This window comes from Agrilus planipennis, unplaced genomic scaffold (assembly GCF_000699045.2).
Source record: "Agrilus planipennis isolate EAB-ADULT unplaced genomic scaffold, Apla_2.0 scaffold17, whole genome shotgun sequence".
Taxonomy (NCBI): domain Eukaryota; kingdom Metazoa; phylum Arthropoda; class Insecta; order Coleoptera; family Buprestidae; genus Agrilus; species Agrilus planipennis.
This window is the reverse complement of record NW_020439021.1, coordinates 2,107,416-2,125,085: the sequence shown is the minus strand read 5'-3', so window position 1 is coordinate 2,125,085 and position 17,670 is coordinate 2,107,416. Positions and strand designations below refer to the sequence as shown.

General features: G+C 35.8%; 1 protein-coding gene across 3 annotated transcripts in view; it reads right to left on the bottom strand.

Annotated features, from left to right (window-relative positions):
* LOC108744325 (RNA-binding protein Musashi homolog Rbp6) overlaps positions 1 to 17,670 on the bottom strand; it is a 416,279-nt gene that overhangs the window by 86,731 nt on the left and 311,878 nt on the right. The gene's annotated exons all lie outside the window — the stretch shown is intronic.

Sequence of the window (17,670 nt, the reverse complement as noted above, 5' to 3'; positions counted from 1 at the left end):
AAAATAAGGATTAAAACCATCCAGCTCTGCAGCAGCCAGTCCAGGTCTACAGTGATCCTTACATTGGACATTGACACCGGAGACTGTTTTTTTGGTAAGCTCCTTGTAAACTATCACCAACCCTACATATTAAGTAATTTCTTGTATATTCTTCTTTACTAACAAACTGCGCAATTATCCATTGACCGAGATCTTCTACAAACAAAGCTTAAATTTAAAATGCATTTTGCGAACATCTACGAAATATTTGAAAGGATCGCCGGATCAGATGCAGAAACACAAGAAGCACGAGAGAGTGAGGTAGAAAACATCGAAGACGACTTTGATATGGTTATCACAGATGTAGCTCGTGTTATAACAGATAATAAGCAAAACATACCCCGATCTTTTCCAACCGATAATTCACCGTCTACTCGTTTAAATAGTGCCAGAAAAAAATTAACCAAATTTAATGGCGCGATCGAAAATTGGCATTCTTTTTACGACGAATGTAGATTCGAATGAGCTAATTTCAGAGTTAGATAAATTTTATTATCTAAAAAATTCGCTTACTGGTAAAGCGGCACAAATGATAAACGCTATAGAGTATCCGGCTCGAAGGACCAAAACTGTTGTCGCCTTAGTTTGACGACTTATATGAATACACTTTTTTGTATGGCACGAAAAGCCTCGATAAAGATAAATGCTCGATATGTTTAAGACTATTTATTAACATTAAACGACCGAATTCAAAGCACAACATTTAAGACAGTAGACTAATAAACTTCACAAAAATGATGATAGAAATTAATTGAATTTAGTGGATGCCCAAAAAAATAATCAATTCTGACAGAAAATTGTGAAAAAGCAAAACTGTGTGTACAACCGACCCAAAAAGACTGTTGCTACGCAATATAGTCCTCGATATTAGTTAGTGAAAACGCCTTCTAATTAGGTATCATATATTTGCCGTGATATTGATAATGTCTTCAAAAGTTTTGCAAACGATAAGACTTCCCGATTTAGTGTTACCGTACAAAAACTGGTGTCACACGACAACAGCAACAAATATCCCTCATTAACCTGAGGTAGTTTATGTAGTGGGTAAGAAATTCAAAATGAATTTTCACATTAATAAATGAGAATAATTAAACAATAGCTGACATACAAAGCACCCAAAATTGTAATTGTTATTGCAGTTTCAATTCAATTTATTTTAGTTGTCGTTTCATATCCAATTATACCTACTCACGATCAGTTTACTTTACTAAAATGGCTTCTAGTTATGAAGCTGTACGAACAGTACGAATGACGTGGAGATGAGCAATTATTGTTCCCCATAATTCGAAAGAGCACGAGAAAGCAAAATAATCAGGCCGAATTAATTATACGTATGTTTAAACATTTCTGCGTATTTTCCGTCACAAAATGCCCGTTTTAGGATACAACGAATCAAATTGAAATAATCCTATTACAGAGCTGCTCGGCGTGTGACATAGTGTCGCTGGCGGAACGGCTGCTAAATGATTCCATGTAATATGGATCAGAGACATATTTATGTCTATGTGTCTGTTTACGAACATGTATACATGCTACATACGTATATATATATACAATATACTCACATATATATATGTATATTGCACGTGCTTAGGCATTCGCTACGTACCGATTGAATTACTCAATATGCGGCTAATTATGTTTGCCACAGCAAAAGCTTAACGTTAAACCATGGCAACCAGCACCTTGGAATATCTCGGGTATTGATTATTACATGCTTTAAACGGGTCTCCCAGACGGAAAGGTACATAGATCCATAATAATGTGAGGATAAAATTTAAAATCTCAAAAATTGTGGCCAAATTAGAGCAAAACCAAGGACAAATACTGTTAGATACGAATATTATACGGATTCAATAAATTTAGATTCAGGTTACTACTATAATGTAGTCCTAAGACCGGTTGGATACGCACCTTCACTCTTTCTGATCCTGAGCTAATCTTCGGATTTCCCTAAAACTAGAACAACCCACATTCTTAACTATTTGTGAAAGTAATCTAATCTAGGTCTACCTCTGCTCCTATTTCTGCATCTAATACCTCTGAATAGACCTTCATGCTTGAGAAGATGTCCTACCAACCTATCTCGCCTATTTTTTATTGACTTCCATAGAGTCCTCTGTTCTCCTATTCTTTCTAATACCTCTTAATTTATAACCTGCTCTATCCACGGTATCCTCATCATTCGCCTGTAACCTTTTCTTTTCCGCCGCGCCCACCGTCCATGTTTCGGACGTACAGCACCGCTCTCCATACATAAGTGACTTCCTTTTATTGAAAGCAACTTGATCCTGCGCTATCCCCACTAATCCTTCCGTCCTGACTTATCTGACTTTCTAGATACCTATCTCCTCTCTTTATATTCGCTCTTTTCCTACTTTTTCTTCCCTTGCATACATATGTCCAATTAAAATTACAATCTAAACCCTACCACGTAATAGATTCATGTGTAGGTCAGTTAGCAATCTTATATGATAAATAGTGAGATTCGGAAACTGGCATCATTCAAAATATCAATCAGAAGTGAACAGCTATTATGATGAATCTGACTGATTATGAAATTAATTTCCAATCTTCACTATTTAAGGGTCGACCAATATCGATTTCCGAACCGCACAGTTTAAGGGATCGTTAACTTACTATTAACCATATAGTAGGCCTATATAGTCATTAATAATACTACTAATTAATTATTAATTAATAGACCATTGTAAACAACTGTGGTATCGTCACGTAAACACTACACCCGCCTTCTACCTTTTTCTTTTGTTCTTTCTACCGTCGATTGTCATTATAGTTAGCAGATTGTTATTTCCGTGTCCAAAAAATTGCATTCTTTACAATACTTTTATGCGTCGATTTCGCGCAGAGAATAATATCTAGGTCCGTCATAAATCCTGAAACCATTAACGAGATACACTGACAAATGAGATTTGAATTTACGTATTTACCATTCATTCCTTGTATAATTTAAACTTCTGTCGTTCTAACCGTGAGAGAAACTAGATCTGCTCCAGTCAGTATTCTAAAGTACTTGTGTAGTTTTGCTCGATAGCTGTTTTCCCTTTGCTATCAAATTAAACTACTAATCCGTAAATTGAAAAGTTTCAGCGCAACACGACGTAGTTTTCATACATGCATAGATCGTACCTATAGGTACGGTTACTTATAAAAGCCGCAGACAGCAAGCAGAAACAACAATTACAACGGTTAACGTTTGGAGACCAGGGAAATAGAGAGAGAGAAAACCAAATCCGGCCGAATTGTATTAAGTAGGTATTGTTTTCTAAAGGACTTGTTACTTAAACGACGTTGAATTATAATTTTCCTTCGTCGACTGAGTCGAAGCCTGAATCTCCGAATGTGTAACCGGTTGAATACTACCAACAAGACTTACTGTAAGCTTTACGCGACGATCGCCTTTCAGAACATACACTGGACAACGGAGAGCCGTTACCAGAGCAAATATTTAAAAAACTAAACAGGTAATTCAGTAGTTTATGGAAAGATATGAGCTTATTGAATATCATCATCATAAGATCGTCAGTCCTAATAAGACTGGTTGGACACGCACCTCCTCACTTTCCTATCCTGAGCTAATCTTCGCATTTCTCTAAAACTAGAACAACCCACATTATTAACTATTTGCGAACAGTAATCTAATCTAAGTATACCTCTACCTCTCCTAACTCCAGTTTCTGCCTCTAATACGTCTCTGACTAGACTTCCATGCCTGAGAATGTGTCCTACAAACCTATTTCGCCTATTTCTTTATTTCTAACATTCTCTATTCACGGTATCCTCATCATTCACCTGTAACACCACATTTCAAACGCTTCTAACCTTTTCTTTTCCGCCGCGCCCATAGTCCATGTTTCGCACCCGTACAGCGCTGCGCTCCAGACATATGCCTTTAACAATCTCATTCGAATTTCTAAATTAACTGTTCGCGAGCATAAAAGAGACTTCGTTTTATTGAAGGCGACTCTGCCCTACGCTATCCTCTGCTTTATATCCGTACTACTCCTTCCGTCCTGACTTATCTAACTTCCTAGATCCTAAAATCTGCCACTTCTTCTAATTTTTCATCTCCTATCTTTATATTCGCTTTCTCCCTACTTTTTCATTCCTTGCATACCAGTATTTTTGTTTTACATTTATATAATTTTGTACAATATTGTTTTGTCAAAACCGCTTCAATATTGTCTAAAGCTATCTCTAACTCCTCATTGCTAAATGTCAATACTGCTATATCATTTGCAAATCTAAGAAGAACTAATCTTTTGCCCCTGTATATCTGTCTCTACAGTTGTGCTGTTTTTAATGATGCTTTCTAAACTACATTGAGAACTGAAGACAATCTAGGAGGCAGAATACGAAATTCTTGAGTAAGGAATACAATTTAAAGTAACAAAAATCCATTTACTTGAAAAAGCTACTGCTAAAATTTGCTTTGATAAAAGTTACCGAAGAACTTAATATTTATTATTCCTTCACTGCAATGTAAACATTAATTACGTATGCGATGTAAAGACTCCCATGCCTATATTAGCATACAATCTTCGTTAATTGATTGAATCGACACTGGCCCTTAACTGTACTTTCAAATACGATTTTCTGGGAAAACGGCGGACTTTAGGATCACCAAACATTTACTTAATTTTCATATTTTCTAGTGCTCTATCACCGCCTCAGAAACACCCTACACATCCATTTTTTAACAACCCTTAAGTACATTTAAGTCCGACATAACAAAAATACAATACCGAGTCGAGTGTTTATGGTCATACGGTTTATGGTTTTCGATTTTCGCAAGTAATTTTTGAAATGATCTATCACGATGGTGTATATGACATTTTCATGGCCCGTTCCACGTCTGTCTTCGGACATGCGCTTGTGTATAGCACACACACTAGACTACAAGAACGGACAAGAGTGAACTGCTGGAAATGAACCATTTGTAACTTTAATAGATGTTGTAATTATACTGCCAATTAGGCTCGGTACAGTCGTTTGTGTTTTATGACCGTCGCAATAACTATCCTTCCAGCGCACACTGTCCCGAAATAAATCTACTCCAATTATGTTCCCGTAATGTTTTATAAAACGTGCACGCCGAGTAATAGATTTTCGAAATTTGTCTCCGAATGGCAGTATATTCTCTGCCTCCATTAAAAGAGCCGTTTATCAATCAAATTTAGAAATAAGTTGCACACAGGAACACTACAAGATTTTGCATCCCATAAACAACATCGCAAAGTACACTCAAATTTTATGGTTTCTAAAACTGCTCAACTTATAAAACGACCCTCGTACTTAATATCCAATATCTGTGACGTATATCTCGGGTTAAGCGGGTGGAATCGCATGTCGGAGACATACAAGTCATGCCACTGATTAATATTGCATTATGCGAAATTTATAGGGGCTGACGATGCACTTTCTCACCCTGATATACATATGGAGCCAACCGGGTCGTTTTTTAAACATGTCGCTGGTCAGTCCGCACCCCCAAGCCATATTACGTGGTAGATACCTACTTAGCCACGTATGCGACACTATAATAATAAATCGAAATGTTTATGCACTATGTCGGCATTCAAGAGTAGTTTTTATTGCACACTTACATGCTTTTCCCTTAAGAAAAATTAAAGTAGCGAAGGCGTGGACGTGCAACGGGAAATTGCAAGTAGTCGGTAAAAGATTAGAAGTGGGAAAATAGCAGACAACAGTGTACATCTTAACGTATTTCAAACAAATTAAATGGGTATTTTCGTAACGAGATCAGAAGAATAGTTATAATTTATTTACAATTAAATTATGTGTACGTAAATATGGTAAAATATTTATTGTGTTTATTGATTTACTGGTTGCTTTATTATTTAATTAATTTAATTTAATTAATTAATATGAAAAAGTGGCTCATAGGTGAAAATATTTGTACGAATTTCTTTACCCTCAAAGCGAAGTATAAGTATAAAAAAAGTTGATCCAATTAAACTAGTAGATGTAACGGAATTAACTTTTTCTGTAATTATCTATTTTCTCAACCATTTTATCTGTTAGCATTATGGGTTTTTATTAGGTACTCATTCCCATTGCCTCCATTGAACTGATCGCAATGCCATGTATATTCAAAACAGCATTAAAAATTTAAAAATCTAATGTCAACTTTCCTCAGAGCGTATACTATTGAGATTTAGATAAACCAATTGGTTCAGACTCGGATGACAGGTTAGGGCTTAAGTTTTAGCTACTACCTGCGCTGTCGTGTTAGGAAGTCAAAGGTTTATTAATAATTCAAGAAGATACAAAAAGCAACTGCAACTTCCTAAGTGCAACAGGAGCTCCCACAGTTGTCAATCTGTCTGTTATTCTAAGTTTGAAATCACACCTAGCGCTTCTTGAGGAAGATAAATCTGAATGTATTTTGAGAGGAAGCCATATACTCAGGTTTGTGTAATAGCGAATTAATTTGCAAACTGATTAGCTGATTTTTTACTAAAATTAAATCAAAATCACAGGATCATCAGTCCTAAAACTGACCTGATCTTCGCATTTCCCTAAAATAAGAACATTCCACACTCCTAACTATTTGTGAATAATGATATAATCTAGAGTCTCCTAAATAGCTCTTCTGCCTGAGAAGAAGTCTTAACAGGTACAATAAATTCTTCTTCTAATATAAGATTTCGGGAAATTTCGTTAAGTAGACGAGACCCCAGCACCTTGCATTAAACTTCAATAGCTGTAAACCTTAAAAATTTCAAAGGTATCCGATTGCTTTTGAAAATTATCGGCTTTATCATCAGTTGCGCATTCGCTGAAAAATGTTCATATCACTACGATATTTTTCGAAATAAGGAGAATGCTGCTTTTGATATGATTCCTTGTCAATCGTGGATGGAAAGAAGTTCTGTAGGTGTTATGTTGGCAGGATGGGGTTGCCACACTGAATAGCTGATTGCAGTCCAGTGCAGCAAAGTCACAGGAAGTAAGCTCTAGAAACGTTACAACTTGCAAGGATTAATTCGATGCGATTCCAACTGTTTAGCGGCATTGCGGAAACGAACCCCACTGTGTTTACCGGAAACTGACAAATTACAACCTCTTGACAATGCCCACATCTCGCTGAAGTTTCATTTAAAACAATGGATCTTCTCCGTAAATGAGATACGATTCCACTGCTTTACTGTTTATGAAATGATACCACGTAGGTTCTTGGCAGTTGTATTGAAAGAAGCCATTGATTATTAAAATGTTAATCATTTTCGATTTATTAAATCCGACTGGCATTAAAAACGCGCTCACCTTCAACGAAATTTCCTCTCCGAGGCTTTGTGTCAGCCCAATCACATATTGTGTCAATACTTATCATTTTATCGTAATTTAGTACACTATAGGAACTACGATAAATTTTCCCTAATCGGCGCCATGTTTTTAGGCTCCTCCCATTTGACGGATCCCAATACATAACAATTTTCTGCAATAATAATATTAACAGGTAGCCAGATTTTAGACTATTACTACTCATGATACAAAATTACGTCTAATTAAAGGATAAAACTGTATCAAAGGCCTACTTTCGATGTCCTTGGTGTGTTGTGTTTAAATAGCAGTATTTGGTAGTATGGTAATAAACAGGATGTGGTGGCACCATCGACAAGGTTAGACGGGTTAGGAAATAATGATGCCGATAATATGTTTTTTCAGTACCGAATGCACTTGTTGTCTTCGCTTACATAGCGAGCTTCAAAGAAAATAACTTTTAATCAGTGCGACATGGCATTGTGGATGTAGAGAGATCAGGAGTAAAGTTTTCAACCTGGTGGAGCAATCTATCGCAAATGTCACACTCGTAGCTAAAATGGTTGTTTACCATCTCCGCAACTTCTTCGTAATTCAAGCGGAGAACCGTTGCGCAATAATTTATTTCCGACGTGAGACTCTCGGGAACTGTTCAAGAATTTTCTCAATTTGAGCCATTCCGTCTTTGCCCCTCCGTTTTCCGTTTCATCCCCGTGACTTATGGCGTACTATATAACATGCGAATTAGAAATAACCTATGTAACGTATACACACGTATTACAGGTTGACAAGAAGGGACGTACAATAGGTGTAACTTCGGTGGATTTATAGTGACGACGCGACGTAACCTGTTTAATGACTGCTTCGTCTCTGACGTTGTTTTACTACTTCAACTAAGGATTACTCCAAGTGACGCAGGAGATCGTAAATTAAATTATTACGTATCCATCTTATCTGCCCTTAAATTTAAACAGATGGTAATAATACCAGGACAAGACTCGGCTCTGGATACGCTAAGACCAGCAAGTAAATCTACCATTTCCCCATTCCGTTTCCGATTCTTATGCACGACGAGCTAATTTTAGTTATAGAAATCTTTACTCTCATTTCATTCGACGATATAGCTTGAAATTTTCACAAAATTATCGACGTAGACTCAATTTAATGCGTGAATGATCTATATCTGAATTGTCCAGGATGAAAAATCCTACCAACAAGGAGAAAATTAAGAGAACCAGTTTTGACTGCACTTTATTTAGATGAAACATATTTTTTTATTAACGACATATGGAGAGAAACTTTAAGTATTTATTCTCCTCTTGAAGATTAAGTTATGGTTAGTTTAGGCTACACGAATTTCATATTTAATCTTATCCAATTTTTGGATCAACTAGTATGACTAAGATAAAGTAACTCGGGTTTGACTGGTTTGGATAACGATTTACATTTAATTAATAGTTTTTTTGTTACTTGTTACCTACGTTACGGTGTATCGTCAGGAATCTTAAATATTTTTATTGATGTATTTACCTACGAATGAAATTATTTATTCGAACATGAATTTGCTTGGGTGTACCGATGTAGAAGCGTGTGGGTATTTGGAAATTCCCACATTCGCAACATTACTAACCAATATCTTGGCGTTACCTCCCAACAAGGGGCAATTATTTAAGCCGATGATGCGAAGTTTAATTACAGGTGTAATGGAATATTACCCGGCGAATTGCTATCAGTTCGGTATTATCTCGACCGCCTCTTAACCGCACTCCCTCCTCATCCCCGTCTCCACAGTTCCCGGTTCAGGATCCCCGGCGTAACACAGATAGAAACTTTACTGCTTTCTTAAATCACCCTCTGTTACTGCCTCGAACAGTAATTATATTCCATATATCATCTCTGGCAATTTGTTCCGCAAAACTAATACCAGCACTGATCGTTTCGGGAGAACGGAGCCACGAAGGTTAGAGAGGGGTGGGAAAGGGGAGGTAGGCGCAATGGGAAGAATTCCTGTCGCCATTCTCGCCTGGACGACTCTCGACCTTTCCCACCTCATATATGCGATTTTCATGAAACCGCCACCGTCTAACCCTCTCTCAAATACCAACAATTGTGTTTCAGAAAGTCACACCAATAAATTGTGCGCTGCTGTCATATATTCCAGGAAACGTGAAACGGATGACTCTCTAGGTCATGATGATGCCACATCAAGAAACACGAAACAAAAGAATATATTCTGTAGCAGTTTGGGGAGGTTTTCCTAATTATTAGTCTAACGTTATTCTTATACAAGCATATTTGTTATCCATTGAAACTGAAACTGATTTTACAATTTTTACAAAAAATGAATGAATGAAAATTAATTTTGTTGATGTACGCACACAAATAGTTATAGGTATTGCGTAATTATGTAAGTAAAATAATTAGAGCCCATTAAGGTCAAAATAGTACATTACGTATAGAGGCAAGAAACAGGGTTATTTCAGACTGCATGTGAATTGCCACCTAGGCCGAACCCTGTTTCTTCCCGAGGTACGTATACTATTTTTTGTCATGTTTGTGCGGAAAGCTCGTCATTAAATTGATAGTTGGGGAAATAAGAGTAAATGATTTAGAGGTTAGAAAGACATTGTCATTGAACAACTGATTTCTGCGCATCCCCATAACTATTGCCTCCCTACTAAAACACGGCTGAAAATAGGCCATTTCTTCCCTATTTCATAGCACGCAAAACGAGCTTTCCGTGCTAACATGACAAAAAGATTTTTTGTAACAAACCAAGCACCGATGTTTCGCCTTTGCACAGGGACTCTTTACGCAGGCTCTATAAAATGGAACGTTCTCGTCCATCATTTTAGGTCCATCAGACAATGTAAAAAAAGTTTCAGTTTTCTAATGTAAATATAAAATCGATGTACATTTAGAACTAGATTTAGGTAGGTCGAGGTTTACTTTCAGCATCTTAATCGCGCATACATTTCTACGATTTCTCTCCAACGTATAGATCCAAAATGGCGGCCGAAAATATTAACTTTTATATAGCTCTATTATTCATACAATTTAACGAGTCCTGCTAATAAAAGAAATCATTTTCAAATAACGTTACAAACACGAATTTATGCTAGAAAAGCGCGCCGTTATTTCACTGTTCGTTTTGAATTATTCGCAAGAATTAACAATAAGGTTCGATATAGAATCTATTGAATTCCGCATTCAAACCAGCTACGTTCGATACTAACGCTGCAATTAATTAGACAATCGGTTTAAGTTAACGTGTACAATTTGGCGGTAGCGTCCATTCTCATAATAGATTTACGAAATTTACCCAAAAGGATGACGACAAAACCACTTATTGTGAAATATCGGTCCCGGCTGAGGTGGGATCGGTAGCAGTAAAGGGTTGCGGGGGAACCAGAGTGGCGTTATTAAAATACAAACCGGTAGATTAGGACGAGGCTAGCAGTAGATAATTCACATTAATCCAGTCATTTATTTGAGCCAAACGGAGTGACGTAGTTACCAGCTATCGCAACGCGGGAATGAAAGTATCTATCTCGCGCCCCGTTCGCGCAGCTTCCGATTGATTTAATTCAAACTGTACGAACGGTGTGAGAATTTTTGTAGTTTGCCGATTCTATAATGAAAATTGAAACATCTCCCGTTCGACCGTTCTCTTAGCGAGTTCAATTAGGTAAAGTAAACTCACTTGCTTTGTCTCCTTCTCGTTTCTCCCTGGAATTTCGAAAGAGCTTTTGATAACTGAAAAGTGTGCTCTATATGCCTCCACAAATATTCTGATCTTATAATTTATAAAACACACTTTACAACTTTTATTGACGTCATTACCTTGTTTAATTGATTAGAAAATATTTTATTTCGTGATTGTGAAATTATAGCCTTGGACACGTCGAACAAAGACTTTTAGAATTGGAAATTAATTTTTAAAAGTGTAATCCTGCTTGGTTTAAAAGCCCTTTCTGGTTTATTTACATATTAATCAAAGCAAAACAGACTTGATGGCAAGCGAAAATACGTTATTTTCAATTTAATTCGTTTCCCGATGAGATGGATACAACAAAATGTCGTTAAGGAAAGCTGTTCAGTTTCAAAATTTCAAAAGCTTCCGATGTGGTTAACTCAACACAAAAAAGGACATTTGTTGGAGCCTAGCAATAAAAAAGTGTCACCGTGCTTATATTCAAAATCATCAATAATCTAAGCGTAAAAGTGAAAATCAAAAGGACAACGAAAGACCTAACAGATAATCCGAATGAAAATTGTTTGCCGTAGGCAGTTCTCGTTTTCTCTAATTATAAACATTTTTAGAATGAATTTTAAACACGGTTAATTAAGAAGACTTGCTGTTACAATATTTTAAAAATCCAATTTATAGTACCTACTTGCAAACTATTCTAAAATCTGGTATTTAGTGTGCTAGAAAAGAAAAAGCTTTTATTGAAAAGTTCAATACTTTCAGAACTGAATGATCTTTTTAAATATTATATCAGGACGATTCTCGTAAAGCAAGAAAAACTCATTTACTAAAATAGAAAGGATTTTCCTAAAATTAATAATATNCTATATTTTTTATTATATTCTCTACATTTTGTTTAAGAGGCTTATATGCCTGTGTACAATTTCTAAATAAATAAATTAACTATTTCAAATTTCTTAATTATTACAATTAAATCTGTAACAGCAATTAAAATATGTAGTATGCTGGGATTTTAGTTTTACAAATTCGAGTCCAAATAGTAATTTTTATTATATTAGCTTACGAAGCAATAGGTTATTGGGATAAATTGTAAATATCGCTTTAGTATTTAAGTAAATTTTCCTTTTTCATTTTCTTCGTGTACATTTGTTTTGAACTAAATAAATTTAATAAAAAAATATCAAAATAATCAATAATAGCAATAGTCCTTGCGAGGCGCTAACGTGAAACTAAACAACGGAGAAGTAACAGTAATCTGCACGAAAATTGTTTGCCGTAAACAGTTCTCGTTCTCTCTAATTATATACATTTTTGGCATGAATTTTAAACAGGACGAGTAGACTTCAGCAGGACAATTTGCACGTAATTCAACTAGTTAGAAAGCAAAGTACGGCCACGTCCTGAATGTCAGTCGTCTCGTAGTTTCCCTGTATTATCTACCAAAACTGAAATTTTAGCGTACAAAAGAGCCAAGCGACCAACAGAACAGTTGGCACACTTTCAAACACAAACTGCCGCTTTTCCCAGAAATTTCCTGCATAATCATGTACTGTAAGCTGCCTGCTCGTGCGTTATAAACGACAAATGGCTCTTTTTGGACGCTACACGTGACACACTGACTCTTGAACAACAGGAAATTTCAATTCAAAACAAAACATAATTAGTTCACCTAGCCGTATCATTGCGTAATGCACATTTATACGCTATTGCACTTTAACTCTGTCATCATTATTATTTATTAAAGCGATCGGCGATATAAATGACGGAAATTTAACGTAATTATAAACGTAACTTTCCAGGCAAATTTCAAAATTCAGAATATCGACCGATACGTGTTTTGTGTATACTGCAAATTTATTCAGAGATTCCGCTTACATCAATAGTATAGCTTTCACAAACTAATCTAAAATTAGATTATCTTGTTCTGTAGTAAATACAAGAACTGTAGATTATATGTATTCTTTTAAGTGTAGTTTAATGCTGCATACTTAACATATTTACCCTTTGTAATATGGGACAGAATTTAAGATGGAGTAATAAAACTCGGTTATAACCAGTACTTATATGAAAAGTTCGTCAGTCACAAGACTGGTTAGAACTCCTTCTTATACTCAGATAATCTTCCCTAAAACTAGAACAACCCACATCCTTAACTATTTGCGAACAGTAATCTAATCGAGGTCTACCTCTACTCCTCCTAACTCCCGTTTCTGCCTATATGTCTCTGACTAGACCTTCATGGCTAAGAAGGTGTCCTACCAACCTATCCCGCCTATTTCTTATTGAATTCTATAGAATCCTCTGTTCTCCTATTCTTTCTAATATCTCTTCATTTCTAACCATCTCTATCCACGGCAACTTCATCATTTGCCTGTAATACCACATTTCGAATGCTTTCAACCTTTTCTTTTCCACAGCGTCCACCGTCCATGTTTAGCATCCATACAGTGCCGCGCTCCAAAAAATACACGTTTAACAATCTTTTTCGAATTTCTAAATTAATCGTTTTCAAGCATAGAAGTGACTTCTTTTTATTAAAGGTGACTCAACCCTTCTCTATCCTCTGCTTTATATCCTACTCCTGACTTATCTGACTTCCGGAAAGTTAGTTAAAAAAGAAAAAAATAATACGTAAAGACAGTGATGCTTATTTATCCATGAATTAAAAGACGATCGTCTTTTGCTTTGATGCCGTACCGTCTCCCTGTTTGACTAACTATATTAGGGAAAATCTTTTTTTTTACAAGTATATATTTAATAAATGGCATATTGGGATAAAGATTATAGCATACCTACGAAAAAAAGGGGCTTGCCCTCCCATGCACACAACAAAATGAAATTTTTTATTTAAGAAAAACTCAATACCTGCATGTAGGTAACATTTAATGGAAGGCAAGTAATAATTTTATTGAATAAATTATTATTTAGATTTGTACATTCGTCTACTATTAGTTGCACTATAATTAAATTTGAAAGAGCTTTAGCAATAAGTGGTTTTGTTTTGAATGAATGAAACGGTAACGAATTTAACTAACTGTGGAATTAATATTTTAAATATTTAACTTGCACTTGTAGGAACCATGCATTAAACATGTGTAGGTATATCTATATTTGCGTATTATGAGCAAAACTGAAGGCTGCACGTTTCTGTTCACATCATCAGAGAGAGCACTCAAATGCAAGCTCAAAAGCGGAAGCTGATAATCCATGATTAACGTGATGCTTTGTACCTTGTGCGCCCTAATTAAATAATTACATAATAATCTAAATTAAAATATCTACTTCATGAACTTGCTCGGCTCGTTTGAGATTATTTACACTAATTCCATCGACATTATTGCCCGTTTAACTTTAAATTATGTCAATAAAGGGCATCGCAAATTCACAATACTGCTATTCCATATATAGATCGATATTACATTTTCAACTAACTATTTAGTTAGAACGTTTCAATCGGCTTGTGGGTCAGAATTAACAGTATAACAAACAATATGGCATTTCCTATGTAAACGAAAGTGATGAATAGAGCGAATTCAGACAATTTCAACGAGTTAGAACAAGTCAAAAATTCATAATGACCTTCACCACTTACAGTAGATGATATCCGAAACTTGACAACCACCGGATATATCATGATGCAAGTTTTGCTACAGGCCTGACGCTGGAAGCTGGCGGAAATTTTAAAATGGCGTGGATGCGCAGTGGCAAAAGTAGACAGTTTTAGGTATAAAGATTGCAGCCCTCATTCTTCAATATTCTTATCAGGGGCGTAGATTAAATATTTAAAAATAGGGATCAGTGAGCAAGTAATAGACAGACAAACAGAAGAACAGTGATAGAGATTCCGATGATGACAGTGAATGTAAAAACTAACTAAAAAACAAAAGCAATAGGTTAATTTTTTCTTTTTGATAAGTCATGTTTTTACATTATTTTCTAGTACGCTACTGTCCTATCTGTATTAATACTATAATTTACGCCTGCTGAAAGCTTATTTGTGTATCGGTTTCAAGTGACTTACCCAAATAGGTCATAAATGGGCAAGTACCTGCCCGACTGCTCGCCAGCTTCCTTCGTCAGACCTGTACTATTCTGTATTAATTCCGAAAAGGTTTGCTAATTATATTTACCACAACTGATGACTTATGAATACAGTTCTATTTATTATAAATAAAAACAGAAGTTTCTACTAAAAAAATTAAGAACACAATAATTGTTTCGACTAAGACATCATTATCACAAATTATAACTTTGCAATATGCAAACAATTGTAGTAAATATTTCGTATGTTCATTATTTATAACTATCAGCATGTTTTATAATAAATGCAGTATTGATTCTTCTTGGATCGTATACTACTCAATGGTCAACTCTTGGTTGTTTTAAGAACATATTGGAATATTTTTGAATTAAGGAAAAAAAATGAAACCAAACTGGTATTAGGTAACTGCTGTAGGTACTTGATGTACTATTTGAGAACATAAAGTTCAGGATTTGTCCCGATACCCAATAGCTCAATATTTCGAAAGGTATGGGCATTTATTTTTCTTAATTTTTGCAAAACTTTTTGGCTGCCTTCTGCTACAGTTCACACCTTGATTTCTTTAATTTATTGCGATAAATTTAATTGATGTTTGTCAGATAGTGGTTAAAAGGACCAGATGGATGTTCAATTGTTCATCAATAGCGGATTATGAAAACTATCATTAGGTATTATTTCAATAATCGATTGACCTTTGCCCTAGTGATCTGCCATTGTTTCTCGATATAGAGAATATAATTTCCTTTATTAATTACCACGTTAAATTAATTTGAACGGTAGGTACAGGGTGGCATTGGTGTGGGACTTTTATCACCTTTCACAAAAGGGTATTACCGGAACAAATCGTCTCGTCGAGAAGCAATTCGATTGTGTGGTCAATTGCAACGTTGCCTGAGGGTTCGATACGAATAGAAATCGTCAGTGTGGCAAATTAATAAATTTGCACGAATCAAATGACTTTGCATAGGCGTTGCCCTGCCAACGAGCGTCCGACAGCAACGCCATACTACTATCGGCAGCCCAAAATGGGTCTATTTCCTGCTAACCGTGATAATAATCTGCCCAGTCAGTCGTTTTGTAGTGCAAATTACATATTACCGACGCTCGTCCAACGATAATGAATCCACTGTAGCTGTTATCGTCGTAAAGATGATTTGCGCCACCTAATAAAAGTGTTTCGAACCAACGCGACCGTCGCACGCTTAATAATTGCTTTTGATTATATAATGAAGCCGAATTAAACATGATCAAAGGTCAACGAACAAAGCAAACTATACGTAAACAATTGCTCACTTCAAACTCTTGCTCTTCCTCTAATATTGAGCGACGAGCAAACGGTAATCTGTCCAAAAACGAAAAAGGAAAGCATCAACAAGACCAAGTTCTGACGTGATCAGACTGCAAAAGACCCAGATCAATGGTGTCTAATACTTAGCGGCAACGAAAAAGTGAATGTGAAAAATAATTGATAGTCTTACTTCTATTTATCACTATAGATAAGTAGTTTATGAAAGAACCAAATTCCTTATTTAGATATGGAGTCGGAATGTGGACCATATTTTAGGGATTTCCCCAATAAGGCTTATATAATATCATCACTAAATAAAGTTGATCATCATAGAATCGTCAGTCCTAAGAATGGTTAGCCATGCACCTCTACGCTCTCCTATCCTAACCTGATCTTCACATTTCCCCAAAACTAGAATATTCCACATTCTTAACCTTTTGTAAATAGTAATCTAATCTAGGTCTACTCCTGTTTGTGCTTCAAATGTGTCTCCAACCTTTCATGTCTAAGGTGCCCTACCAACCTACCTCGCCTATTCTTTATTGATTTCCATAGTGTCCTCTATTCTCCTACTCTTTCTAATACCTCCTCCTAACCTTCTCTTTTCCGCCGCTTCCACTGCCCATGTTTCGCACCCATAGGTACAGCATCGTGTTCGAGACATATAGGTACCTTTAACAATCTTTTTCGAATTTCTAAATTAATGGTGACTCGACCCTGCTCTATTAGTATTGATATTATAATTGAATTATCCGTTATTTGATTTCAATATTTTTTTTTTACATTTAATGAATGTGTGGAGTGTCGTAATTTATCCAATTGGATTTTGGCGCAGATTCAATTTTTCAACTTTTAGGATGAACCTTATTAGACAACCCCGGAGGAATTCTCAGCCCCTAAGTGTTTACATCCGAACGCAGTTTCGTGTACAAGAGGGTAAGCAGTCAAGGGAAGGCAAATATACTTTCGTTACCCCAAGACATCAGCGTAAAATTGAACAGCTTTGGCTTCCCGTTAATGAAAAATAATTAGGGGCGAAATGAGAAATTAATTAAGCAAAAGCAGACCTCAGATCTCATTTAAATTTCTGACTCGATAAACACCACCTAGCAGGGAATGTTCATTTACGCTCTCGCTTAAATAACCGCATTACTTATTTATGGAAAAATAACGTCACAATAAACAGGGACAAACAATAATTACGGCAGAAATCACATTAAATCATTAAGTATACAGTTATTCAATTAAAGAAAAGAGAATAGTTAATATAATATAATTTCT